General features: G+C 50.7%; 2 protein-coding genes, 3 non-coding genes and 1 pseudogene across 9 annotated transcripts in view; 3 read left to right on the forward strand and 3 right to left on the reverse strand.

Moving 5' to 3' along the window:
* Positions 1-27385, forward strand: part of LOC115636587 (zinc finger protein 154-like) — a 658270-nt gene that overhangs the window by 559941 nt on the left and 70944 nt on the right. The window lies entirely within an intron of this gene.
* The window catches only part of LOC115636545, a 1011845-nt pseudogene that overhangs the window by 300215 nt on the left and 684245 nt on the right, over positions 1-27385 (reverse strand).
* Positions 1-27385, reverse strand: part of LOC115636662 (zinc finger protein 3-like) — a 438128-nt gene that overhangs the window by 61847 nt on the left and 348896 nt on the right. The window lies entirely within an intron of this gene.
* Positions 1586-1658, forward strand: TRNAF-GAA. Its single transcript has one exon. It is a non-coding gene; the product is annotated as a tRNA-Phe (tRNA).
* Positions 12928-13009, forward strand: TRNAF-AAA. The gene has a single exon. It is a non-coding gene; the product is annotated as a tRNA-Phe (tRNA).
* TRNAR-UCU lies at positions 14618-14711 on the reverse strand. Its single transcript has 2 exons — positions 14674-14711; positions 14618-14653 (listed from the first exon to the last, which is right to left on the reverse strand). It is a non-coding gene; the product is annotated as a tRNA-Arg (tRNA).

Here is a 27385-nt window from a genome sequence, read left to right on the forward strand (position 1 = left end):
TGAGTGGTTAAGGCATTGGAGTTAAAGTCCAATAGGGTTCCCCTATGCAGGTTCAAGTCCTGCTTACAGTGAGGCCTGTCTTTTAGCCAGTCTCTCACCCGGGCAATACCTCTGTACAACCCCTTGAGACACTCTCAGTTCTCTCCCCACCCCAAGTAAATCCTGTTCTGCTCCTTTCATAGAGATGCCTGGGACACCACCACACACTGTGTTCCTGAGGTTTCAGGAAAGCTCTCAGCACCTGAAGCCTCTGCCACTCACCTAGCGCCCCTTAGATCAGCCATAGCCCTGGTTCTGCTCCTATCTCTAGCATGTGAAAGGAGCCAAGTCAGCTACTCCATGGGAGCTACAGGGCTGCAGAAGCAACAGAGAAAAAATAGGTGCTCAGCGCCCACTGGCAGCCAGCTCCCCCACCCCCCACTACAGGCTTTGCTGACAAGCTCCTCCTCTTCCCCTTCAGTGCCTCCCACATGCCAGTGATCAGCTGCTCAGTGGGGTGCAGGAGGCACTGGGCAGGGAGGGGCAGGAGCAGGGACGGTGGAAGAGGGAGAGGAGTGGGGCAGGAAGGTGCAAGATGGGAAGAGATGGGATGGGATGGGACGGGGTGGGGGCTTGGGGGAAGAGGTGGAGTGGGGGCAGGGCCTGGGATGGGAAGGGGGGATTTGTTCCGGACCCCGGACCCCTCTAGGGCCGGCCCTGAAGGGAAGCACTGACTTTTACAGTGACAATAAAACTGACCAGCATTGCGGGGGAGGCTGAGGGAGATCCACACTCACCAGCTCTCTTCTCTTCCCCCACGGTGAGCCAGACACTGATCTCTCCTGGCTCTCACTCTAGCAGCTGGACGCCAAGGAGCCATTTCCCCACAGGAAGTGTATTGAGTGCCCCTGCAGTGCTGGGGGTCTGGCACTGCTGCTGCCTGTGGGGGCTGACAGGGGGGCTGATATCTGCACAGACTCTCAGCTGCTGAGCCGGAGGGGGCACTTGGGACCTTACCAGACTGGCTCAGTGAAGACAGGGGGTTGACAGAGCAATACAGACGCTCTCCAGAGCATGGAGCAGCAGCCAGGCAATGAGCATTTCCCACAGCCTGGAGCCGAGGGGCAGGCAGCAGTTGCTGTTCCAGCTCCTCGGGGACAGGCCCTGTCAGCCAACAGCCACTTCTTACTCACCATAGCTAAGGGTGTCAGGTTCCTCCGGTGGGGGTGTGGAGCAGCCATTCGTTTTCCTGTTCGCACTCCTCTGCGATGTGAAAATCGGGGAGGGGAGGCAGAAGCCCCACTTCCCGCCCGAAATGACGCCCAGTGGGGGAAGCCAGGACAACAGGATGGGGCGGCAAGTGGTGGCCCGACTCCCACTGCCAGGGTCTAATCTAGCTCAGGGTCCAGCTCAACCTCCTCCTCGCATCACTGGCCCCCAGTCCCCTTCCACCACCAGGTGAACCCGGAAACTCAGGCAGGAACGGGATGAGGAAGCAAGTCAAGCTGAGCAAGGCAGGCCAAAGCAAGTCTTGTCTTCATGGCTGTTCACAATGACATCCTTTTTGTGTGCAACTGCTGCAAAAACATCCCAGAGAAACAGAGCTGCCAAAGTATCTTAGTAGGGAGAGCATTAGACTGAAGAACTAAAGGGCCCTGGTTCAATCCCAGGCTTTGGCAGGTCCTTTCATCTCTCTTTGTGCAGAGGTGGGTTGTTTTCTGGGAGCACAGCTCTGTGGCACTGGTTGCTGCTCTATTAGTGTTTGTGGTCCCTGGTTAAGGTGTGAAAGGGAAGATCAATAAAAGGGACTGGATCCCTTCCTCTGGACTGCATGATGTTTGGTGTTGGGGGGATTTTAATTGTGTCAGCCAGCCTGAGGACTGCTAGTCCTGTTTTCTTGACTGTCAGAGGAAACATTTTTACAATGAACACTACCTGGTGCAGGTCTGTAGTGAGGTCAGCTTAGAGGAGCTCATACCAGCCGCAGAGGGGGTTCACCTTTCTGCGGGGACAGACCAGGATTTGCATTGACTGGATTTACGTGAAGGAGAGCACGTTGACAGCCCAGTGCAGGATGGTGCCAATGGACTGTTTGGATCACGCAGCTCTCATCATGTGCTCAATGTGGGCAATTCCCTGACCAGGGGCAACTCTATGTATTTTGCCACCCCAAGCACAGCAGTCAAGCAGCTTTCGGTGGCATGCCTGTGGGAGGTCTGCTGGTCCCGCACCTTCGGCGTACCCACTGCCAAATTGCCGCCAAAGCAGGACTGGCAGATCTCCTGCAAGCCTGCCGGTGCAGGCAGCCTGACTACCACCCTCACAGCAACCAGCAGGTCACCCCAGGTATGCACTTGGTGTGATGGTGCTTGGAGCCACCTCTATCCTTGACCCACGGCAGAGGATATTGGAAGCTGAACATCCAGAGCTTGCAAGATAAAGGAGAAGGACGGCAAAGCCTGGCGGTGTTGGCAGAACGGGAAAGCATCAGAGGGTTCTATGGCAACCAGGGGGATTGGTGGGAGTCAGTGAGGGAGGAGTTGGCAGCTTTGTTCCAGCAGTCGGGCAAACACCACAATATTAAAGAAACCAACGGTGCCAAGTCCTGCAGCGTCACCTGTGGGATTTCCACAAGAGCATCCAGGCAGTGGAGCTGGTCAGCATGTGACTTGTACGACCGGATCAAGCGACAGCTGGCCGAGTTCTAAGACATGAGGCTGCAGCTGGCTGATTTGAGCGTGACCACTGAGTGAAGGGAGGGGCGGCCTCCCCTGACATTTTTGTGGTCTGCAGGTGGGTCCTTCAGTGCCGCCAAAGACCTGGAGCAAGTGAAGGGCCCGCTGCCGAAGTGCTGCCGAAGACTCAGAGCACTGCGTGTTTTTTTACATTTTTTTAAATTCATCCCTGCCAGGACCTCGCCGAAACTGTTCGAATTGGGCCCTGCACTTCCTAAAGCCGGCCCTGCCTGCCTGACCCCAAGGACTCTCTTTCTACTCTCGTGTGAAAAAAGAGTGAGTGAAAAAAATAACCTGAGAGAGAGAGAGTGAAAAGAATGTGAAAGACAGAGAAAGAAATAAAGGGAGAGGAAAAAATACTAGAAAAAGAAGGAAAGAAAGAAAACAGTAGAGGGGAAAAAAGAAAGCAAGAACATACAAGCTAGAGAAGGAAAGGAATGAAAAAGAACAAATGAACCACAAGCGGTAGTTGAAGCTGGAATGGGACAGTCAGAGAAAGGACAGACTGACTTGTTAAGCAAGGTTATACCCCAGATTCTCCATGTTGGGGTCACAGGCCCCCCATTTCTGTCCTGGCCCTGCCTATTGGCACCCCCATGCTCTGTGGAGGGGGCGAGCCCTCCCATACCCTCAGGACCACCGAGAGCGGGTTTGGGCCCAAGTGAAAATTTGGTTTTGGGCCCCCCAGCAAGGGTGGGCCAGCTAAACAGGGCTGATGAAGCCAGGGAAGCCAGATCCTGGGCCCCCTTCTGGACCACTGGGCTCCAATAATTTGTACCAGCTTACCCCACCTCTTGTCGGCCCTGCATACCCTCCCCTCAGGACGTGGGCTCTCCCCAATTCCGACCCCCTTCCTGCATGCTCCTGGGAAGGGGGGGGAAGGCAGGGGGAAGGCATGTGCTGAGCAGCACCGTGGGTGTCTTTCTCTGGGGCGAAGGAAGAGGATTTTTTTTGTACCAGAAGGAAAGAGCAGGGGGTGGGGGCATTTGTGGAGCTGGGGTGCACACCAGAGAGAGGGACTGAACGCAGCCCAATGTGAGCTCAGTGCCAGTTTGGCTCAGATGCCTGCACCTGGAGTACCATCTCCAGAGCCTACCTTGATGATGCCATCCATCGCCACTCCCACACGGAGCTCAATACCTGGACGAGGTGAGGTGGTCAGGGCCGGCACTTCCATTAGGTGACCCTAAGCGGTTGCCTAGGGCTCCAGGATTTGGGGGGTGGCATTTTGTGCACTCCCCAAGGGGAGCATGGGAGCTTCCGGTTCTGCTCCCGTCGCACCACCAAAGAAGGACCTTCTGCTGACGTGCCACGGCAAACAGCGGCAGGCAATTGAGAAGCTCAATGACTGCCACTGTCGCCTGCAGCATTTCGGCGGAGGGTCCTTCTTCGGCGGCGTGATGGGAGCGGAACTGGAAGCTCCCGCATGCCCCATGGGGAGCGCACAAAATGCTGTCCCCCGAATTCTGCCTAGAGCACCAGAAACCCTGGCACCACTCCTGGAGGTGGTGCATTGGCAAAGGGGGCTGTTTGAACTTGGCTCTGTGTGTGTGTGTGTGTGTGTGTGTGTGTGTGTGTGTGTGTGTGTGTGTGTGTGTGTGTGTGTGTGTGTATCTAATTTTGGGAAGTGAAGTCATAAACTGCTGGGGCTGGTTTCCTGTTGGTGTGAGCTGTGTTTTTTTGTCATTTTCTTGTTTTAGGGGTAGGGCAGGGTGGCTTTCCGCACTGCGTTGACGAGGGCAGTGGCACAAGGGGCTCAGGGTGGAGAATCGGGGGGGAAGGGTTCATGGGGGGTCACAGGTATAAGAAACACATTTAGCCCTTGCACGGCAATGGTGGTGCACTCACGCACTGCCACGTCTTTTAGTATCACGCCTATTAATCTGTACAACAGCAGCACCTATAGAGACCGGCGCAGAATCAAAGCCCCCGTTGTGCCAGGGGCTGCACAGACACAGAGATAGTCCCTGCCTTAGCTGAGATCAGGCCCCATTGGTCCAGGCACTGCCCAGACACAGCGAGGGACAGGCCATGCCCCAGAGACTTTACAAGCTCCATACCCAAAAAGTGGGAGGAGAAACAGAGGCCCAGTGTCACACAGCAGCACTGAAAATAAAACCCAGGAGTCCTGGCTCCTCCTGCTCTAACCACTAGACCCCACTCTGCTCCCAGAGTTGGGGACAGAACCCAGGAGTCCTGGATCCCAAGAAGGGAGGTAGTGGGGTCTAATGGTTAGAGGAAGGGTGGCTGGGAGCCAGGACTCCTGGATTCCATTCCCAGCACTGGGGTTAGAGTGGAGTCTCGTACTTTAGCACAGGTGGGGCTGGGAGCCAGGACTCCTGGGTTCTTCCCATCCCCCTCGAACTATCTTGCACAGCAAGAAGGGGCTAGGCAGGAAGTGGTGATGGGGTGAAAACTACCAAGAAATGCAAATCCTCAAAGGAGCCTGTGCCAGGAACTGAGTGGTGCAGAAACCACGGCCCCCCCATCCCCACCTCTAACCCCCCCCCTTGGCTGGCACTGGATCATGCACCCCTGTGCCCCCAATCCGCCCCCTGTGAGCACTGGGGGGCAGGGAATAGCCATGGTGCTGGGGCCCCCATCCAATTGAAGTATTCAGTGTTGCAGTGACCCAAGCAGATCTGGCTCTAGTCGTTTTGGAAAAAAAAATTTGCACCCCCTCCCACTTTTTTGTGGCTTTTACAGATGTTTGCACAGCCCCTGATTTGCGTTGTTTTCCACTCTGCTCAGCAATGGCTGCTAATGGCTCTTTAACCTCATTCCAAGGGCATCTCTTGGATTGAAAAGAAAGATGGGGCTTGTATTCGTTACTTGGTTTAAGGGGGCCAACTTGTCTTATTAAAGGAGAATCTCTTTTGCATTTGCTCTTCTTTCAGCGCATGCCCCTCCAACTTCACTTTCCACCCAGACTGGAACCAAGATCAGAGAGTTTCACTCCTTAAAGTCTAAAAACCACCAGTGTTTCTTTCCTCGCTTCTCTCTCCTTTTGGTAAAAGGTTCCTGGTGTCTTTCCCTTTCACCTTAAGGAAGGAATGTCCTCTGACCCCCCAGTCCCCGCTTTCCCATCAGCACCGTCCTTCCAGTAACCTGCTCCTGTAGCGAATGCCTCACATGTCTAGGGTTGGGAAATATCCTACAGATCAAAAGGGAGTGGGGTTAGGACAATGGGGTCTGGGGGTGCTGCTCAGTCTGTTCCAGAGCCATGAAAAAGCCTCACCTGGACAGTTCAGCTCCCAAATCCCTCTCTCCTCTTCCATAACACTAGCATGGTTTGCATCCAAGCAGCTATGATTTACACTTACTGCTGGGGATGTTTTTCTGTTTGTTGTTTTACCGCAGCTAGTCAATAATCCGCACAAGTTACTGGAGGCTCGTTTGCTAGCAAGGCTGCACTTTAAGGCGCTTGGGTTTGGGAACCCCCTGCCCCTTTGCGGCTCTGATCACTCTGCAAAAGACCAAAGGAAAGCAGCGGCCGGTCCTCAACTGGTGTGAATTGACATGACTTCAGCTCTGACCATTCCCACCATCTGAGGAGCTGCCCCCAAAGATGTTTCTCAGCTAAACCTAGCACGTGTGACACAGGTCTAGGACTCTCTCCGCCATCCGAGGCCCTGATCCTGCTCTCATGAGAGAGAAGTCAGCACAGATCCTTGTCGATCCCTGCATGACACTGTCGGATTGGATTCCTGAGCACGCCTAGCTGGCTGGGGGAGTCCCAACACGTGTAAACAGCAGCTTGCCCCAGGCCGACACTGAGTTTTCTCTCCTTTGACCTCCAATCAGCTCTTCCACATGGTGACATCCCCGCTGGGTGAGCTGCGGTTGCTTCGCACACCGCTTCCATAGCGGTGAACAGGGCGATTGTCTGCAGGACCAAGTGAACCACTCTTAAACCCCCATAGACCACATCCAACCACACAACTTGCCTTCCCTAGACTCTGCCCTGCTGGATGGACAGGGGTGCACAAAACCTTGCATTAGCAGGGTCCTTTTCCTCTCTCTCCCCTGATCTGCGCTGCAATGAAGATGTGGCTGCGAAGTGCAACAGCCGAGTGGCTGCTGATGCACTGAGTGGAACCACAGGCCCATTCCTGAGCTTGGATCCCCTCCATGAGCAGAAACATGCCATCTCTGGGGGAACGTTGTCAGCAAGGACCCTGCCCTGGTACTGAACTGATCCGGATCCAGATCCCTGCCAGTCCACTGTTGATTCCTTTCCCAGGAGTTTATAAGAATGTCTGGACAGGATCTATATATCTGTTGTGTCTCCCCCACTGTCAGCTATACCCCGACACGGGGGAGCTCTCCCAGGGCTCGTGTTGTGTGGGGTCTCACCGCCCATCGTGAGCTCGGGAAAGGAGCATGGCTGGAAATAGGATGGTGGAGTCCTCCCTCTCCAGCCCTTCCTGGGTCCAGTCCACCTTCGCTTAGAGGACAGGGTCGATGCACGTGGGATCCAGCTGTGAGGCTGAACTTCACTCTGCAGATCCAAAAACCAGCTGTTTGATCTCTCCCCTCAGGTGCCTCATTGCGTTCTGACATTATAAACCATCGTGGTTACAAGGTATCCCAATGAAGGGACCCTGCATTGGCTGACACGTCTGTGCTAGCCCCTATGTGCTCTCCTCTTCCCAGATGTGCTGGCCCCTTGCACACCCCCAAAATTCAGGACTGAGGGCTTCTGAGCTTGATGCAAACTGGTTAGCTTGGAAACATACCAAGGGCTGGAGGGGGGTTGGCAGTTTTGGAAGCTGACTGGGAAATGGAGGGGAGTCCCCATGGGCCTCAAGCCTCCCAACGGGGCTGTGGCCTCCCTGGGGCCCCAGATGGACCTAACTAAAGGGGATCCTGTTGTCTGTACCGGCAAGACCTGTTTTGCACTGTGTTCCTGTCATCTAAATAAACCTCTGTTTTACTGGCTGGCTAAGAGTCACGTCTGACTGCAAAGTGCGGGTGCAGGACCTAGTGGCTTCCCCAGGACCCTGCCTGGGCGGACTCGCTGTGGGAAGTGCACGGAGGGGCAGAGGATGCTGAATGCTCCAAAGAGAGACTCAGGAGGTGAAGATGTGTGAGCTTCTTGCCCTGAAAAAGTCTGCTCCAAGGGAGAGGAGGCTCCCCAAAGTCCTGACTGGCTTGGTGGGGAGCAGTTCCAGAGCATCGCCCGCGGACTCTGTGACACGTCACTGGGAACTCTACTTCTTGTGCCCAGAGGGTCTTGCCCCCTTCAGTAGATGACCCTAGAAACACAGTGTCCACCTTTTCCAAAGAAATGTGTGAAGTAGCATTGCTCCTGTGACCACATGGTCTAACAGATAAGGCATCCGACTTTGGATCAAGAGAGTGAAGGCTCAAGTCCCTTTGTGGTTGTGTTTCTGCAGTTTTACCTTCATACTGAAAGTCCTGCTCCGTTCAGGGCTGGAACCTCTTCTTGGCGGCTCAGGCCAATGCTCTGGCTTCAGCTAGAGCCCCGGGAAGGAGTTGGGGGTTGGGTGTCACAAAGGCTGGGGCATGAGCCCCATGTGCTTCCAGTCTAGCCTTTGCCATTCCTGACTTGCCAAAGAAAATGGGTGGCTGCCTGGGCTAGTGTGTAGAGCAGTTTCCCTCTTCCAAATGTGTGCCTGTCCCTGTGCTTGAGGGGGATTGCTACATAGCGCCTTGGGAGCCTGAGTGTTTCTCTGCTTCTCACCAGCTAGGGAAAAGCCTCTTGGGGTAAAATCTCCTGCCCCACTGCCAAAGTGAGCACCGTGAGTGGGAACAGACAGAGGCCCCATCAAGGGGGTTGGCCCTGCTTTCCTACCTTCTTCTGATGTTGGCCACAGAGCAGCAGCAGCAGCTGCCCCACATGCTGGTCTGTGGGCGGCCTTCAGTGGGTGTTTGACATGGCAGGGAGCAGGCTGGCTGGGAGTCTTGTTGCCAGTCTGCTGGCCACACATAAGCATGGTCCTGCCATTGTCTAGCCCCACCCTCAGGGGGGGAATAGCTCAGTGGTTTGAGCATTAGCTTGCTAAACTTAGGGCTATGAGTTCAATTCTTGAGGAGGCTACTTAGGGATCTGAGGCAAAAATCAATACTGGTTCTGCTAATGAAGATAGGGGGCTGGACTTGATGACCTTTCTTTTCCAGTTCTAGGAGATAGGTATATCTCCAATTATTATTATTGCTCTGTGGCTTTTAAGCCTTCCCTTTGAGCTTTCAGCACCAGCTGCCTCTGCTCTAGGTGCCCAGAGGAGGAGAGGTGTGCTGGGCTCCAGCATGGGACTCTTCCTCCCTCCTGCCTATCAAGCCTGGCCCTGGCACACCTTTCTTCAAGTGCCATGTGGGCAAGAGGAAAAGTGCAGCCACAAGCACCAAACTTGTGGGCATCTGGTGAAGCAGTGAGAATCCCAACCACCAGGCAGCCATAGCCACTTCTAGACCACAACCAAAGACCTGGCTCCAGTGAGGAGGAGTCACCCAGCAGGAGGGAAATGACTCACTCTTATATAGCTGAAGACAGGAAAGCACTTTGAGAACTAGGTCTTTGCCACAAGCTAACCCAAGGTCCCAATGAAATTTGAACTCAGATTGCAGGATTCAGACTGCTGCCTATTACACTATGGGACCAGCTTATGCTACCTTCTCTGGACATGAGTGACTCTTACAAGGCTGTCTTGTGTAAGGGACTACTGGCCCTTTACTAAAACTTAGTGGGGGGGTTTGGTTGGCTAGTTCCCAGTCCCAATAGAAGGGGGAAGGGTCAAGGGGAAATCAGGACCCTGAGACTGACATGCCCCTGGGGCAATGGTCACCAACTGGTAGGGAACAAGTGAGAATTTGTTAATGGAGAAAAATTCCTGGTGAAAATTGGCAAAGCTGTAGAGATTTTGAAAAGTTCCAGTGAATTTACACATGACGATACAAACAGAGAGACAAACACACAGAGAGAATGAGAAAATCACACACTGCACAGGCCCACACAGACATAAACAAAAACCAAACCCCCACAGCACACAGAGCCATATACCCAAAAGGGAAAACCACACAAAACATAGAAAGAACAAATCCACACCAAAAAATACAGCAAAAGCCCACAACAAGAAACACAAAACCCACATACCAAAAGAATACTAAGCAAAAAAAAAAAAATCTCCGTGCAAAAATCATCCACACACATACACACACACAAAACTATGCAAGGCATCCACCAAAATCACACAGGACCCACATGCACATCAACATGACAGACGAAAACCACATCAACATACAGAAAGCTGGGCAGGGTTTGAGTCTCACAGCGAAGAGGGTGAGCACAAAGGTGGTTTGGGGAGCAAAGATTGAGGGGGAGTCGGGGGCAGTGCTCTGGGCTCTGCTCAACCCCTCCTGGCACAGGCGGCTGGTGGAGAGCAAACCCTGGTAGATCTGTGGAATCTGCCCTGCTCTCTGTAAAGCAAGGGGACCTTGGTGTCTTCTGAGCTGGAATTGTATTTTCTGCTGGGCAAAATGATTGTCAGAAGCCATTTGCTTGAAGAAAACTAGTGCTCTAGATGAGATTTGAACTCACAACGATATAAGTACTGTAGGCTAAGCAATTGCACCCCTGGAGCCCACAGATAAGGTCTTGTCTCTATGTTTCATGGATAGATTAGAGGAGTGGAGGTCTTGCATTAGCTAAAACAAATCCATATTAAAGAATGCAGGATAGCAGCAGCAGAGATGGGGAGCCTCCTTCTGTGTGATAGAGCTGGTTCCCCCCTTCCATTATTGAGAGGAAGGTTGGTGCTTTGAACCCACCTGATGCAGGACTCTAGAGAAGAGGAAGGAAGTCTTTTCTATTCCTGCCTAGCTCCTTTGGTCTCCTGTGGCCCTTTTGGCTCTCTGCTACCTTGTTGGGGAAGTGCAGAGACAAGCCCCCATCTGGGTGAATCACTGAGAGGCTGTGTCCCATGGAGTGTGTGTGGGAGAGGGGGAGGGTTGGATTGGGCTCAAGGGGAGAAGGTTGTGTGTGACAGTGTGTGGGGGAAGGGGAGGGTGTGTTTCTTAGGATATAAATGATGGAAAACACAGAGGCAGTGACAGTGAAGCCCCATGTCTGAGTTTTATGACCCTGTGTGGTGCTGCTGTTCACCTTCCCCTCCTATGGTCTCATCTTTCATTGAATCCAGCATTTTTTCACCTTTCGCCACCATAGAGGTGTCCCACATGCCTCAGATACACAGTGTTCCTCTTAGAGATGCCGAGGACTGGAACTGATTTCAGCTGGTGGACTGCTCTGCTAGGTTTTTATTCATTTGCATAGGAAAATGCTGAGTATTTAAATTCATTTCAAGCCCCTCCCATTCAGCGAACTCCTGAACGTACTAGAGATGGGTCTGGAAACCAAGTTTCATTCGAAAAAGTTTTTTAAGGGAATCACTTAGATTGGAACTAGAAACCCATTATTATGCAAGCAAACAATCAACCACTGATCTATACTCTCAACCAAGAGTGGCTTATGGCCCAGAGCAGATACAGTTTTTAACCTGGGGATTAGTAAACTTTATTCAAACACTGCAGCTTACAAAATCCCCACAAGCACTCTGTGTCACCAGAGCACAACAACAACTCTCCTTGGAGCACACACAGCTCCCCAGCTCCATGCCCGTCAGTTTCTCCAGCATTGCTCCAATCCCTTAAAGCAGGGTCTCAGCCTCAATTTATCTTAGGGCCAGTGCCAATCCTCCAATCCTCCCAGTGGGCCAATAATGTCACTCATACTGCCCAGAACCCACCCCCCAAAACTCTGCCCCCCACCTGCCTAAGGCTCTGGGAGGGAGTTTGGGTGGGGGGAGGAGGTCTAGGGTTTAGGCCCTGGGTTGGGGCTGGGGATTGGGGTGCAGGAAGGATGCAGGCTCTGGGGGGAGTTTGGGTGCAGAAGGGGTGAGAGGCTGGTCTCTGGGAGGGAGTTTGGGTGGGGGAGGGTTTCTGAGGTGCAGGCTCTGGGAGGGAGATTTGGGGTGGGCAGGAGGGGGTGTGTGGAGGGAGGGGGTGCAGGCTGTGGGAGAGAGTTGGGGTCAGGCATGTGTGGAGGGGGGTGCAGGCTCTGGGAGGGAGTTTGGGGGAAGGAGAGGGTATGTGGGGAGGGGGTGGTGTTGCAGGCTATGGGAGGGAGTCAGGGGTGCAGCGCTTACCTGGGGCTCCTAGGTAGGGCGGGCTGGGGGGGCTTCCATGTGCTGCTGCCCCCAGGCATCACCCCCGCAGTGTCCCATTGGCTGCAGGGGCTTGGGGCAGCGGCAGCACGTGGAGGCAGAGCACTACCCTGCTGCACAGCCGGGGCCCCTAGGGGGAGCGCCTGGGGGCGGCAGGTGGGGCCAAGGGATTGACCTGGTCCCAAAACTGCTGGAGCCCCACGGGTAAGACTTGGGAACCAGGACTGCCAGCCAGACAAACACCTTTAAGAGGGGGCGTCCCTCTCCCTGTCAAAAAATGATCTTCCTCCTTCAGTTCAGTGACAGCCTGAATTGTTCCTTATCCCAGCAGAGCCAGAGGACTGAAAGCAGCAACATCAAACCTTTGTGTAGCTCACAGGAATGGACATAAACACTCCCTGGTATCTGAAGAGACGTTTAGCTTTGCCCTTGGTCAACTACAAGGCTAAAGGGAAAGGAGGTGGCGCCAGATATAAAGAGTGAAACACGGCACCTCACAGTTATGCCCATGGTGTCTGCAAAATCTTTTTATATATTTCTTCTTATCATCGGTGTATTGTTTTCTCTGGCGTCTAGGCCTTGACCAAGAAATTTGTGCCTTGATAAAATAATCGACAGCCCCTGGTGAAGGCAATGGACTTGACACCCACTGGGGTGTCCCTATACAGGTACAAGTACTAAAAACATGGTTGCCTTTTAGCCATAGATTTTAATCAGGGCAATAAATTGAAACAAACCCGTTAAATCATTTCTCAGCCAAGCCCTTCATCCACATTCAGACAAGGGATTGTCTGAATTGTCAGAGCGGGGAATGAACAACAATCTACAGCAATGTCGTTCACACAAACACACTCTCATCCTGCTCCAGCAGGAAGGGAAATGGGAAGGAATTGTCACTGTTCAGTCAAGGACACACTTACACTGATGCACAGCCGTGAGTGTGCTGGGGAAGCTGATCTGAGCAAGCAATTTGAAGTGACAATTCGGTGAGAACAGAATCATCATGTAATGAAATAAATGGCCTTCAAGTAGTTGTAGCTGAGTGGTTAAAGCAGTGGATTAAAAATCAGTTTGGGTCTCTCTATGTAGGTTCAAATCCTGCCAACTACAGAAGCACTGTTATTACTCTAGTCTTAGTACCTGAGCATCCACAGCATGAACTGGGGTCAGATCTAGTTTCCCTCTGTCTACACTTGAAAGGCTGCTGTGGCACTGCTATAGCACTTTGGAGTAGATAGTGACTAGAGGGGTTTTCCCATCCCTGTAATAGCTACATTGACAGAAGAATTCTTCCTTTTCTTTAGCACTATCTAACCAGGGCTTCGGTCACCTTAACTGTATGGGTTGTGAGAGTAGGGGTTCACACCCTGAGAGACATCGCTCTGCCAGTTAAATGCCCAGCGTACACCAGCCCTTAGATCCCTCTTGGTATTTCAATGAAGGCACTGACCTCTGAGAGGAAAACATCAGCTCACAAACACAGAAACTGAATTCCCCACATTTAATCTCTCCGCATTTTCCAGAAAGTCACAAAATTCAATTCATTCTTGCTAGGACAGAGGAAAAATAAGTGACAATAAGTTTTTGGCTTGGTTAAATAAAATTAAGTGTTTAATTAATGTAGTAAAAATATGTTCTGATTCCTCTAAATAACACTACAACGTGAAATAAGAACAGAGAGAAATCTTCTCAGTGATGACCAATTTTGCAAATAATCGTTCCATTATTAATTTCCACGCCGCCCCCATTGGAGATCTGGGCACCTCCAGTGTCACTGCTCTACATTCACCTCCCCCTAGTATTGTTTTCAGCCATTCCCAAATATGGAAAATTGTGCAGTTCAGGATGTAAATAGTGACCCCGTCTCCTTCCTGTACCTGCTCTACATTGCTCCACAGCAGCTTCTCCCCCTGCAGAGTCACCCCAGCACTGCAGTGCAGCCCCAGGTTTCAGCAGGGCCCCTGGCAAGGACAGTGGGTGCAAATAACAGCCCATTGTGCCTGGCCATGAGGCAGCTATAAAAAAGCAACACCCCCCCCCACACACACAAGTACAGAGACTGAATTCCCCAACTTTAACATCATGACAGCCTGGAGAAAGCCACACGTGTCAGTTGTATTTTCACAGGGAGATGCAAAAATCAAGTGACACCAATTTTTAAGTTGAGTAAATAAAGTTGAGGTGATAGTTATTAATCTTACAAAAATATACTAAAGATCCCTCTACATAACACCTGAAGGTGAAATATGAACAGAGACAAACCTTGTCAGCAAAGGCTCATTTCCCAAACAATCCTCAAAATGTTACTAATTCCCACCCCTCCTCCACAGGAGCTCTGTGCGGTGTAACTGTTCTGCAGGCAGCTTCCCATTAAATGCTGTTGTGGGAAATTCCCAGACCTGGAAATGTACCAATGATAGAATTTGACTAGCAAACCTGGCTGCCCACACTAGGCAGGATTTGAGTGTTTTGTCCCTGTCACTTTGTCTTTGTCAATAGTACAAACACCAGGGGTGGACTCTAGGCTCTGCTTGAGGGATCCTGGCACAGGGGCTGGTGGGGGAGAAAGGATTGTAGATTCTGACTTGCACTCTGGAAAGGAGGTAATAATTCAAGGTGGCATTTTCGACTTCTCCCTTTCTCAGTGTCCCCTGGGCTGAAATTCTACATTCCACAGGGCAAATGAAGGGGTGATGCCACTTGGTTAATGAAAACCAGTGCTCTAGGTGAGGTTTGAACTCACAACCTCAGTATAGCTCTTCTCAGCACTGCCCTAGAAGTACTGTGTGCTAACCAATTGCACCACTAGAGCACCTCTTAGTTATGATTCTCTGAGACCTCTATGTTGACAAAGGCAAGGAGTGACCCCAAAACGTTCTCATTGGCGATGAGAGCAGGTAGTGACAGGTGTTGATACTTGGTGGGATGGATTCTTCTTAAGGATACCAGGCACCATTTGACCCTTTTGCTCTTCCCTGTGTAATAACAGAGCTGATTAAGCAGCAAAGAGCTGATTAAGACTCAATGTAGAGTCTTGCTGCAGACCAACAGATCTGAAATCACTGATAACACTGCTCTACAGCCAAAATGCTTCTGAAATAAATGTAGTCCAACTTTACTAATTCTGGGTCACTGAGAACGAAAATGATGCTTAAAATTGTTGATTGCTCTAGTTTTCAAGATATGCTATTGGGTCAGTATATACGACCCTTGACTTGGGAATGGCGGAGGGTAAGTGAGTTATAAAGGGAAGGGATCTCAATTTAAACCAGAAATGACTAAAATACATCTTTGACTGGATCTATGAATAAATCTATGACTGGGTTTGGACAGTACTTGCTTTTTAGGCAAAACAATGAATGATGCAATCTGAAGCTGGTATTGCATCATACATGATATGAATTGCATCATGTTATTCCTAGAAGTCATGGATGATGCAATCATAACGAAGCTTACATCACTCTGCTGAACAAATTGCCCTATATCAGCTCTAGAAATCATACAGTGTTGTGCTCTCTTATTTGTCAGTGTTTGATTTTGCAAAGGGACGCATTTCTGTTTAGCCAAAGTGAGCAGAGATGCCTCGTACTTGTGTGAACAGTGCAAATAATTTCTGCTATGTTTGTGGTGAAGTGACTTTTGCATCACAAAAGCGCAGTATAACCACTATGGTTAAGAAAGCCTATCACCTTTATTTTGGCTGCAAAATTGGAGATCAGGACAAGAGGTGGGCCCCACACATATGCTGCAACACTTGTGCAACAAATCTTTGCCAGTGGTTGAACAGGAAAAGGAAATCTATGCCTTTTGCAGTGCCAATGATTTGGAGAGAGCCAACAGATCATACCAACAATTGTTACTTCTGCATGGTGCCTCCAGTTGGGAAAGGTGTGTCAAAGAAGAAAAAGTGGACTGTGCATTATCCAAACATTCCATCAGCTATACGCCCAGTACCCCATGGAGAAGGACTGCTGGTTCCTGATGCACCAGAATCATTCTCACTTGAGTCAGACGAGGAAGAGGAAGAGGATGAAACTTCTGGTCCTGAATCATCAATGTCACAGGACCCACATTTTCTCCCATGCTCCTCCTCTGAACCACACCTCATAACACAAGGTGAACTGAATGACCTTGTCAGGGATTTGGAACTACCCAAGAGTAAGGCAGAGCTGTTGGGCTCCAGACTACAGCAGCGGAATCTCCTGGCAGGCTATCAGGGCAAATGGAGCCCATCAATGCTTGCAGACTATTGCTGGACAGTGACAAGAGATGCTCCATTTAATGAATACAAGAGACAAGCCAAGAAGCGCCGAGTAGACACTGAATAGGACTAAACTATGTACATAATAGTTTTTTTGCCTTTTGTTTCATAATAAATTTTATTTATATAACCCTTTTGCTGATTTTTAAAGTGTTACATAAACAGGACAGGTGAAATATTATCATGTAAAGCAACCATAAGCACATGAAAATACCTAGGTTTACAATTTATGATTAAAACTCTACTATCTACACAATAGACATAGACATAAAATGTAAAAACTTAAATATCTTAGAAACAGTAGCCAATCAGTTCTTTTAATTGTCATATTTGAATTCAGCACATCAAAATACATAATAAATATCACATTTTATCTCTGAAGCAGACGACTTCTCAAAAATTGTAGACCAGTGTAACCTAAGCATTAGTCCTGCTTTGGGACAGTGTCTCTCATGCAAGAAACTGCCAACACTGCACCAGCAGTGAGGCTTCCTCACTAACAGCTGAAATCAGTGAGAGCTGAGTGAAGTGCAGGGCCCCAGGGATGCCTGAACAGAGGGTAACAACACCCCAGGACTTTTAAAAATGAGAGGGCTCTGCCTTGCCACTTTGTAATGACTGTAAGGGTGAGTGAGGGTGGGGAGGGGGCGGAGAGAAGTGAGCGGCAGGCGGGGTCTTGGGGGAAGAGGCAGCATAGGAGTGAGGCCTTGGGGAGAGGGGTGGGGCAGGGGTGTGGCCTCGAGAGGAAGGGATGGGGCTACTGTTAAGGCTCTGGTGGCCGCTACGTTTAGGCAGGACCACCCGGGGGGGGCGAAAGTGGGGCATTTTGCCCCAGGCCCCACAGGGGCCCCGCAAACCCTGGCCAAGAATCTCTTCCCTGGCTAGAGGTGCGTTCTTAATTTTTACTCACTTTGGCGGCGGGCCCTTCCCTCGCTCTGGGTCTTCGGATGCACTTCCGTGGCGGGTCCTTCAGTGCTGCTGAAGACACGGCACGAGTGAAGGACCTGCTGCCACTGAAGACTTGGAGCGCCGCCCAGTGAGTACAAGCGCCACAGCGGGTGGTGCCTTTTTTTATGTCCGCTTCCCCGCTTTGCCTCAGGCCCCCGAATCTTCTGGGTGGTCCTGCTTTTAGGGAGCCTGTTCTGCTCCTGGTCGGACCACAAGACATCCCAGAACAGAGAGGGTGGCCTTCAGTGGGGGTTCAGCATGCCAGGGAGCAAGGAACAGGCTGGCCAGGAGTCTTTGTGGCTGTCTGCTGGCCACGCATAGACATGGTCCTGCCCTCCTCTTGCCCTGCCCTTGGTTGCTCTGTGGCTTTTAAGCCTTCCCTTGGAGCTGTCAGCACCAGCCGCCTTTGCTCTAGGTGCCCAGAGCATGAAAGGTGTGCTGGGCTCCAGCCTGGGACTCTGCCTTCCTCTTGCCTAGCCCTGACTATGAAGCCTGGCCCTGGCACTCCTTCCTTTAAATGTCATGTAGGCAAGAGGAAGAGCTGCAGCTACAGGGACCAAAGTTGTGGACATCAGGTGAAGCAGCGAGAAACAACCATATGGTCAACCCACAGGAATCTCTAGTCAGACTGTTAAGTTCTAGGACCCCAACCTAAAGCCACCAGCCCATTGAACCAGCCAGACCAAAGACCTATCTCCAGTGGGCATCACTCACCGAGCAGGAGGGAAAAAACTCACTCTAGTTCATCCTAAGAGAGGATAGCCAAGTATATTGAGCTGCAGGGCTTTGCAGCAAACCAACATATCTCCAGAAGGTCCCACTGAGATTTGAACTCAGATTCTAGGATTCAGAGTCTTGATCATTACACCATGGGACCTGTTGCTGTTTTAGTTTCTAGACCCCTGTCACTCTCAACTGGCTGTTTTTTGCTCTGCACTTATTGCTTTCCACCAGCAGCTTCCTCTCACAGGACTCTCTCTCCTCCTCCAGTGAGTTCAATCCTTGAGGGGGCCATTTGTGGATTGGTCCTGCTTTGAGCAGAGGGTTGGAATAGATGATCTCTTGAGGTCCCTTCCAACTCTAATAATCTATGATCCATGACTGTAGTCCTGCTCTACCAGATCCGCGGGTCTTGCTCTGAATCCTCCCATCCCCCTGCTTTGTCGCCGTTCCCTGCAGGCCACAAAAATGTCAGGGGAGGCCGCCCCTCCCTTCACTCGGTGCTCCTGCTCATATCGGACAGCTGCAGCCTCATCTCCTGGAACTCGGTCAGCTGTCGCTTGATCCCATCATACAGCTACACGCTGACTGGCTCCCCAGCCTGGATGCTCTTGTGGAAATCCCACAAGTTATGCTGCAGGACCTGGCACTGTTGGTTTCATTAATGTTGTGGTGTTTATCTGACTGCCGGAACAAAGCCGCCAACTCCTCCCTCACAGACTCCCACCAATCCCCTTGGTTGCCATAGAATCCTCTGATGCTTTCCCATTCTGCCAACACCGCCAGGCCACACGAGCCTGCTCCTTTATCTTGAAAGCTCTGGATGTTCAGCTTCCAATATCCTCTGTTGTGGGTCAGGGAATTGCCCACATTGAGCATACGGTGAGAGCTGTGTGATCCGAACAGTCCATTGGCACGACCCTGCACTGGGCTGTTGATGTGCTCTCCTTCACATAAATCCGGTCAGTGCGACTCCTGGTCTGTCCCCGCAGAAAGGTGTATCCCCTCTGTGGCTGGTGTGAGCTTGGTTCAGAGGAATAGGAGGTTACTGCCCACCCGCCACTGGTTCAACTGTGCAGAAACACGTTCTCTAAGCCGACCTCACTACAGACCTGCACCAGGTAATGGTCACTGTAAAAACGTTTCCTCTGACAGTCAGGAAAACGGGACCAGCAGTCCTCAGGCCAGCTGACACAATTAAAATCTGCCCCAACACCAAACACCGTGCGGCCCAGAGGAAAGGAGCCAGTTCCTACTATCGATCTTTCCTTTCACACCTTAACTGGGAACCATAAACACTAATATAGCGGTAACCAGTGCCATGGAGCACAAAGTCCAACAGTAATTAGCTCCCTGGTTGGAGCTCCACCACCTTCTGTACTTGCACCGTGAATGTTAAGAACAAGAATCCAACCCCGTCCTTCTTCCCTGGCCCAGAAAGACAAACCCTTCCTCCAGTCACCCTCTGCCCACCAAGCTACCCTAGAGTTGTTAATGTGCATTTTCTGAACACCCACCATCTCCAAGTCCAGCTGCTCCAAGGCACTGAATATCAAACACCTCCTCCTGGCCCCTGAATCCCTGCTACATTCCATGCGGCCACTTTAACAGATACCCCTTCCCTAGTACTGCCGTTCCTCTGCTTTGCAGAGGAGCTTTCCTCCCCAGTCCCTGCCCCCTCTGTCATCATCTCCAATGACCATTCTATCTCACTTTTTTCCCACCATATTGGGTCTACCAATAAGTCATGTGGAAGAGACAGCTCCTGTTCCTCATTGTTATAGGTCAGGTGGGCTAACTAGGGGCAGAAGCCCACACTCTGCTGTCCTGCTGGGGAACTCAAACTCAGGTACTTGCCTCAGGTGAAGGTGCTGTTGCCCTCCCAGAGAACAAGCTGCCCATGCACAAAGAGGGATGAATGGGCCTGCCAAAGCCTGAGATTGAACCAGGGACCTTCAGTCTAATGCTCTCCCAACTGAGCTACTTTGGCAGCTACATAAGATGCCTGTGTTTGATGCTTCTCTGGTCAGGATGTTTTTGCAGCAGTTGCACACAAAAAGGAGATCATTGTGAGCAGCCCATGAAGACAAGTCTCACTTTTGCCTGCCTTGCTCAGCTTGACTTGCTTCCTCACCCCGTTCCTGCCTCAGTTCCCAGGCTGACCTGGTGGTGGAAGGGGCCTGGGGACCAGTGGCACGGGGAGGAGGTTGAGCTGGACCTGAGCTAGACTAGACCTTGGCGGTGAGAGTATGGCCACCACTTGCCGACCCACCCTGTTGTCCTGGCTTCCCCCACTGGGTGTCATTTACAGAGGGAAGTGGGGCTTCTACCTCCCCTCCCCGATTTTCACACCGCAGAGGAGTGCGAACAGGAAAACGAACGGCTGCTCCACACTCCCACCAGAGCTGTGGTGAGTATGAAGTGTCTAACCAGCTTGTTCCAGCCTTAGAACAGGTCTCTTTACTAACTTCCTTAATATTTGAGTGTGCCCTTGAAAACAATAGTTTTTAGAGGGCAAATTGCTTAATAACATTGAGCATATAGAGTGTCATATTGTATTTTCATTAAGGCATGGTAAAGAAACATCCAGTTGGGTCACTGTAGATACATACTCAGGATTCCTATATTACATTATAGAACTGAACAGTTTCCAGAGGCTACAACAGACTTTTAGATCAGTCATTTGTAAATGCAAATTCAATTTTTAAATTTGTTTTCTTGTTTTGAATCTTTACACCTTTAATACCTTGAACTGTAGTGTGTTTTCCTTGGCATTGGAGAAATATCAAATGTGTTGTATAAACAGATTATAATGTTTAAGACTTTATCATTTAACTTATTAGGATAGGTATCAGAGGGGTAGCTGTGTTAGTCTGGATCTAAAGCAACAAAGTCCTGTGGCACCTTATATTGGAGCATAAGTTTTCTTGGGTTTATACCCACTTCGTCAGGCACACGTAGTGAAAATTCCCAGAGGCAGGTATAAATATGCAGGCAAGAATCAGTCTAGAGATAACGAGGGTAGTTCTTGAAATGATGTCTGGACCTATACATAGAATGTTTCCGCCGATGTGCACAGGCAGAAATAGTGGAAAAACAACATTGCTTGCCTCATAACCTAAGTTGTGCAGAACGCAATGCCATCCACAGCCTCAGAAACAACCCTGACATTATAATCAAAGAGGCTGATAAAGGAGGTGCTGTTGTCATCATGAACAGGTCTGACTACCAAAAGGAGGCTGCCAGACAACTCTCCAATACCAAATTCTACAGGCCACTTTCCTCAGATCCCACTGAGCAATATACTAAGAAACTGCACCATCTACTCAGGACACTCCCTACACTAACACCAGAAAAAATCAACATACCCTTAGAGCCCCGAATGGGATTATTCTATCTACTACCCAAGATCCACAAACCTGGAAATCCTGGATGCCCCATCATTTCTGGAATTGGCACTCTCACTGAAGGACTGTCCAGACATGTGGACTCTCTACTCAGACCCTACCCCACCAGCACTCCCAGCTATCTTCATGACACCACTGATTTCCTGAGAAAACTACAATCCATTGGTGATCTTCCAGAAAACACCATCCTAGCCAACATGGATGTGGAGGCTCTCTACACAAACATCCCACACACAGATGGAATACAAGCTGTCAGGAACAATATCCCTGATGATGCCACAGCACAACTGGTTGCTGAGCTCTGTGACTTTATCCTCACGCACAATTATTTCAAATTTGGTGACAATCTATACCTCCAGACCAGCAGCACCATGGGCACCCGCATGGCCCCACAATATGCCAATGTTTTTATGGCTGGCCTGGAACAACACTTCCTCAGCTCTCGTCCACTCACGCCCCTTCTCTACCTATGCTACATCGATGACATCTTCATCTTCTGGACCCATGGGAAGGAGACTCTGGAAGAATTCCACCATGATTTCAACAGCTTCCACCCCACCATCAACCTCAGCCTGGATCAATCTACATGGGAGGTCCTCTCCCAGACATGACGGTAGGAATAAGTGACGGTCATGTTAACACCACGCTGTACTGAAAATCCACCAACCGCTATACCTACCTTCATGCCTTCAGCTTCCATCCCGGACACACCACACAATCCATAGTCTACAGCCAAGCGCTGAAGTACAACCACATTTGCTCCAATCCCACAGACAGAGACCAACACCTACAAGATTTTCACCAAGCATTCTCAAAACTATGATACCTGCACGAGGAAATAAGGAAACAAATCAACAGAGCCAGAAGTGTACCCAGAAGCCTGCTGTTGCAAGACAAGCCCAAGAAAGAAACCAACAGAACTCCACTGGCCATCACATACAGTCCCCAGCTAAAACCTCTCCAATGCATCATCAGTGATCTACAACCCATCCTGGACAATGATCCCTCACTTTCACACGCCTTGGGAGGCAGGCCAGTCCTCACCCACAGAAAACCCACCAACCTTAAGCATATTGTCACCAGCAACCACACACCACACCATAGTAACTCTAACTCAGGAACCAATCCATGCAACAAATCTCGATGCCAACACTGCCCACATATCTACACCAACGACACATAATGAATGGCTAGCCAACTACAAAAGCAGTTTCTCCTCCCTTGGTGTTCATACCTCAACTGCTAGAAGGGGTCTCATCCTCCCTGATTGAACTAACCTTGTTATCTCTAGACTGATTCTTGCCTGCATATTTATACCTGCCTCTGGAAATTGTCACTACACGCATCTGACGAAGTGAGATGCGTGTAGCATGAAAGCTTATGCTCCAAAACATCTGTTAGTCTATAAGGTGCCACAGGACTCTTTGTCACTTTTTACAGTTCCAGACCAACACGGCTACCCCTCTGATATATGATCACAGTGGCTGGTGGGAAAAGCGCATGTTAGAAGCCCTCTGTCAACTCAGCTGTGGTTTTCTGTGCACAGAGAGCCAGACACTTGAAGGTCTGCAAGTCTTGAGGGAAATGGGGAATATCTGTACTTTGGAATTTGAAGGTGTTGTCTTAGACCATTAAGTGGAACAATTGCATCCAAACTCTTGCAGCAGGCACTATGGCTTAGCTGGCTAAAGCCTCTGTTTAGTAAACTGAAGATCCTGATATCAACGCACAGTGGTGCTTGTGTAGCTTCTGTCTCCTCTGCTCACATTTTCCTCTGTCTTTCTAGGAGACAGAAGAGACTTCTCTTGGCAATCCAAGTAATTGCTTGCTAAGGAAAAGGCTCTTTGGAGAGGGGAATTGGAAAGACTCAAATCACAAGCCTGGAGATGATGAAAAGGCTGCTGTGACTGGCATTGTCATGATAGTTGCTTTGAGTGCAATTGCTGCAACACGAGCCTGGGCCACATGTCTTTATGATTCGCTGGAGATGTCTACGCAATCTCTGCAGGTCATGCAGGAAATGGAGAGTTACTCTCCTGTTACCTTCCTTTCAATTGTCACTGATGAAAAATTGAGCAGTTAGGAGAAAAGTTCCAGCGATCAGTACCGGATTTACCATGGCATCAATGGCTTCATAGTGCCAGGCCCAAGCTCAGGAGGGTCCCATAGCACTCACTTCCTCTCTCACAGCACTGCAGGAGCAGAGCCTCCTTCGGAGCAGCAGGGATCCAGCCTGGGAGCTGAGAACCCAAGGGACCCTGGGAGCTGTAGTTCCTTGGCCAGATCCCTGCCTATAGAGCCAGCCCTGGAGCAGAGAAGGAACTACATTTCCCAGCATTCCCTGGCAGCTAGCCACAGGAAAGGGACCTGGGAAGGGGGCACTGAGACCCCATGCATCACAGCTTGCTGTGGATGGAGAGCTGGCTGCTAGAAGGGGGTGGCAGTATGAATGGGGAACAATTTTGCCCGAGTAGGAGGCTTTGGCCCAGATATCACCCTCAGGAGACTTCCCCAGGCTGGATTAGGGATGCTGGTGTGACCTCAGCTGGCAGCCCCCAAAGAAGGAATTGGGTGGACTAAATGGACAGTGCCCCTTTCTATCTGAAGCCTAATGAGGGAGGTACATGGATTCCACCAGAAGTGAAAATGAAAAGTAAGGGAATGGAGGCTCTACTACAGGAGTGGGCAAACTTTTTGGCCCGAGGGCCACATTGGGGTTGCAAAACTGTAGGGAGGGTTGGATAGGGAAGGCTGTGCCTCCCCAAAGAGCCTGGCATCCACTCCCTCCCACTTCCCATCCCCTGACTGCCTCCCTCAGAACACTTGACCCATCCAAACCCCTCTGCTCCTTGTCCCCTGACTTCCCCCTCCCAGGAACCCCTTCCCCTAACTGCCCTCAGGACCTCACCCCCTATCCAAACCCTCTCCTCCCAGTCCCCTGACTGCCCTGATTCCTATCCACACCCCCTACCCCCTGACAGGTCCCCCAGGACTCCCAGGTTTATCCAACTCCCCCATTCCCTGACCGCCTCCCAGAACCTCCACCGCATCCAGCTGTCCCCTGCTCCCTGTCTCCTGACTGCCTCCCGGGACTCCCCAGCCCTTATCCAACCCCCCCGGCTCCAGGCCCTTTACCATGCCGCTCAGAGCCGCATGTCCGGCAGCCACACCACCCGGCCAGAGCTGCTCGGTGGGAGCGTGCAACCCCGCCACCCAGATTGCTGCCCGCACAGCAGAGTAGCTGCAGGGGAGAGGGGACAGTGGGGAAGGAGCCGGGGGCTAGCTTCCCTGGCCGGGAGCTCAAGGGCCAGGCAGGACAGTCCTGTGGGCCGAATATGGCCCGTGGGCCATAGTTTGCCCACCTCTGCTCTACTAGAGGACCTGGGCAGCTTTAGATACAGTACCAGGCACGTAGGAGGATTTCCACGTCTGAGGTATGGAAGCAGAAATTGGCTTTCCTTTCCAGATTTATCCGATATTCAGAAAGGGAATCTAGCACCTGCCTTCCAGATTTGAACACTCTCAACACTCAGGAGTGCTCAGGCTCAGTTTGGGCAGCTGCTACTTCATTTCTCCCAAATCAAATATGCTGATCCACTGTAACTTGCTGTAGAAAAAGTAGGATAAAATTGAGCAAGAAATGTTGTGGTCTTCCCAGTGCTAACTAGGACTGGAATTGTTATTTTCAACAGCCATTGCCATTTTGTTTAGTTTGGCTTGTTGAAAAGGAAGAGAGTAATATTGCATTGGCCAGTTCCCCATAAAAACGAATAGTGGAACAAAAGAATAGCAAAGGCACCTCAATTTTTCCTCATTTATGTAGGACAGTCTTATAATATGGATCCAGATATCCTCCAGTCACACAAGCTGAACATTGTTCCACTTCACCGCAGTTCTGGAACCATGCGGGCACCAGTCCTGTCTGTGTTCTGTGCACATCCCAAACTCCTACTGAATTCAGAAGTGCCCTGATTTTGTGACCATCCCACCTGATATGTTCAGCCCTTGTAAGTGAAGCAGGTTCACATTTAGTAATTGGGTGGGAAGCCTCTCAGAAAGCGTTAGCTGCTGTAGGAGGTGTTGCTTATTCACTAGGTAACATGAGACTTTCCTGTTACACTAGTAAACCAGTGCCGCACAGAATGCACTTTGCTCCTAGAGTCTAGAATGGGCCCTTTGCTTCTATACACAGCCCATTAAAGACAATGAAAAGACTCCCACTCACTTCAACAGGCTTTGGACAGAACTGGTTATACACAGAGTAACTCCACTGTCTTCACAGGGTCCTGGTCCCACAGCGAAGGGGGGGATGTGAGCTTGTTGCAGAGCTGCTGCTCAGGGATGGGAACCTCCTGGCACCCCAGCCTCCAAAATCATTCAGGCTGCACTTTCTGCATGACTATGTGCTAGCTGAGGGGTGTGTGGGAATTGGTGGCCTCTGCTGCAGGTGATGGGCATCTCAGGTATTTAAAGCCATGGCCTAGAGGAGGGAAGTGCCTAACTCCAGAGTCTGCAGCTGCCTAGGGCTAGGGCTGAGGATTTAGAGTCCCTAGTGCTGCCATTGCAAGGCTAGTAACTGCAGCTGTCTAAGGCTGGCCTCTGGCAATTGGCCCCATGGCTATGGCCAGAGAAGCTACAAGTGGCTCTGTGACTAGTGGGGCCATTAAGCTAAAGCAGCTAAAGACACTGGAGTTAACCTCAAGGAACAGAGCTCACCAGCAGGAAAGGAATGTCAAGGGGAGCAGGGAAAGAAGAAGCAGGTTAGGCTTGCAGAGGGAGCTTCCAGCTGGTTGGGGAGCATGTCCAAAGTAGAAAGGAAACAAGTATGGGGAGAGATGGTGGTGATCACGTAGCAGACTAGCATGTAGATGGGAGCAGAGGGAGAAAGGCTGGTGTCTTCAGATTTCCAAGCGCCAAGTCCTCACTTTGGGGAAATGGTGTTTGCAGGTGGCTTGCTCACATGGCAGGATGGGTACTGAGGGAGGGATCTGTCAGAATTTGATCAGGTATCTGCTGGCTTTAGAACTCTGAGCTGAGACTAGGACCACATGCTGTGACTGGTGACATAGGGGGATACTGGAGACATGGCTAGAGAAGATCTGAATGAGGAAGGAGATAAATCTGTGGGGTGTTTCCTTGGACATATAAAAGTACTGCTCACTGTGGACACTGGTAAACCCACATGGGTGTACAGCTCAATAAAAAAACCCAGGGGCTGAGGGAGCTGTGTACGGCAATGCATATAGTCATGGAGAGGTGTGTGATCAAAATGAAAAATGTCTCTCAGGTTCAGTACCGGGTATACTATGGCACCAATGGCACTGCTGCACCAGGCCCACACTCGGAGCCCACAGTGACTACATGGGGGCCAACAAACATGTTTGGTGCTGGGGCCCACAAAAGGTTAATTTGGCCCTGACTGCCCGAGCACTATTTCAGCCCCACACTTTTGGGTGGACCTCCCACAGTGGAAGCTGCAGAGCACTCCTCCATGACGCACACACACACACATCTCCTGGTGTTGGGAGGGGAACAGAAGAAAGGACAAAAGAAGCACGAGATGAAGAGAAAGGATGGAGGGATGGATGGAAGAAGAGGTGAAACAAAAAGGACAAACCCGAATGATTCCAGTGATTCTAAGGAACAAAATCCCAGGTGCGGAATAAAATTCTGCTTCCTTAAGCTCGTGTTTTCCATGCCTAGAATTCAACTGTCACCAGATGGATCAGACTGAACAGGTTTCAGCCCTCGAGGAGGCTCTTACCTTCTAAATGGAAGATTTTTACCCTAGCAACACTCGATGGGTCGGATGGGTCGTCCCCTGGAGTGGCATGGCTATGGCTCCAGATATATACCCCTGCCAACCCAACGGCACCTTAGTTCCTTCTTGTCAGCTACTCTTACAGAGGTGAGGGAGGGCGGGCTTGAAATGGATATGAGCAACACATCTCGAAGAACAACAGTTACAAAGGTGAGTAACCATCTTTTCTTCTTCGAGTGCTTGGTCATATCGATTCCAATTAGGTGACTCCCAAGCCTTACCTAGGCAGTGGGGTCAGAGTGAGATGTCGCAGAATGTAGAACTGCTGAGCCAAATGCCATGTCATCTCTGGACTATTTTACCAATGTGTAATGTGACGCAAAGGTGTG

Source organism: Gopherus evgoodei, chromosome 1 (assembly GCF_007399415.2).
Source record: "Gopherus evgoodei ecotype Sinaloan lineage chromosome 1, rGopEvg1_v1.p, whole genome shotgun sequence".
In the NCBI taxonomy this organism is placed as follows: domain Eukaryota; kingdom Metazoa; phylum Chordata; order Testudines; family Testudinidae; genus Gopherus; species Gopherus evgoodei.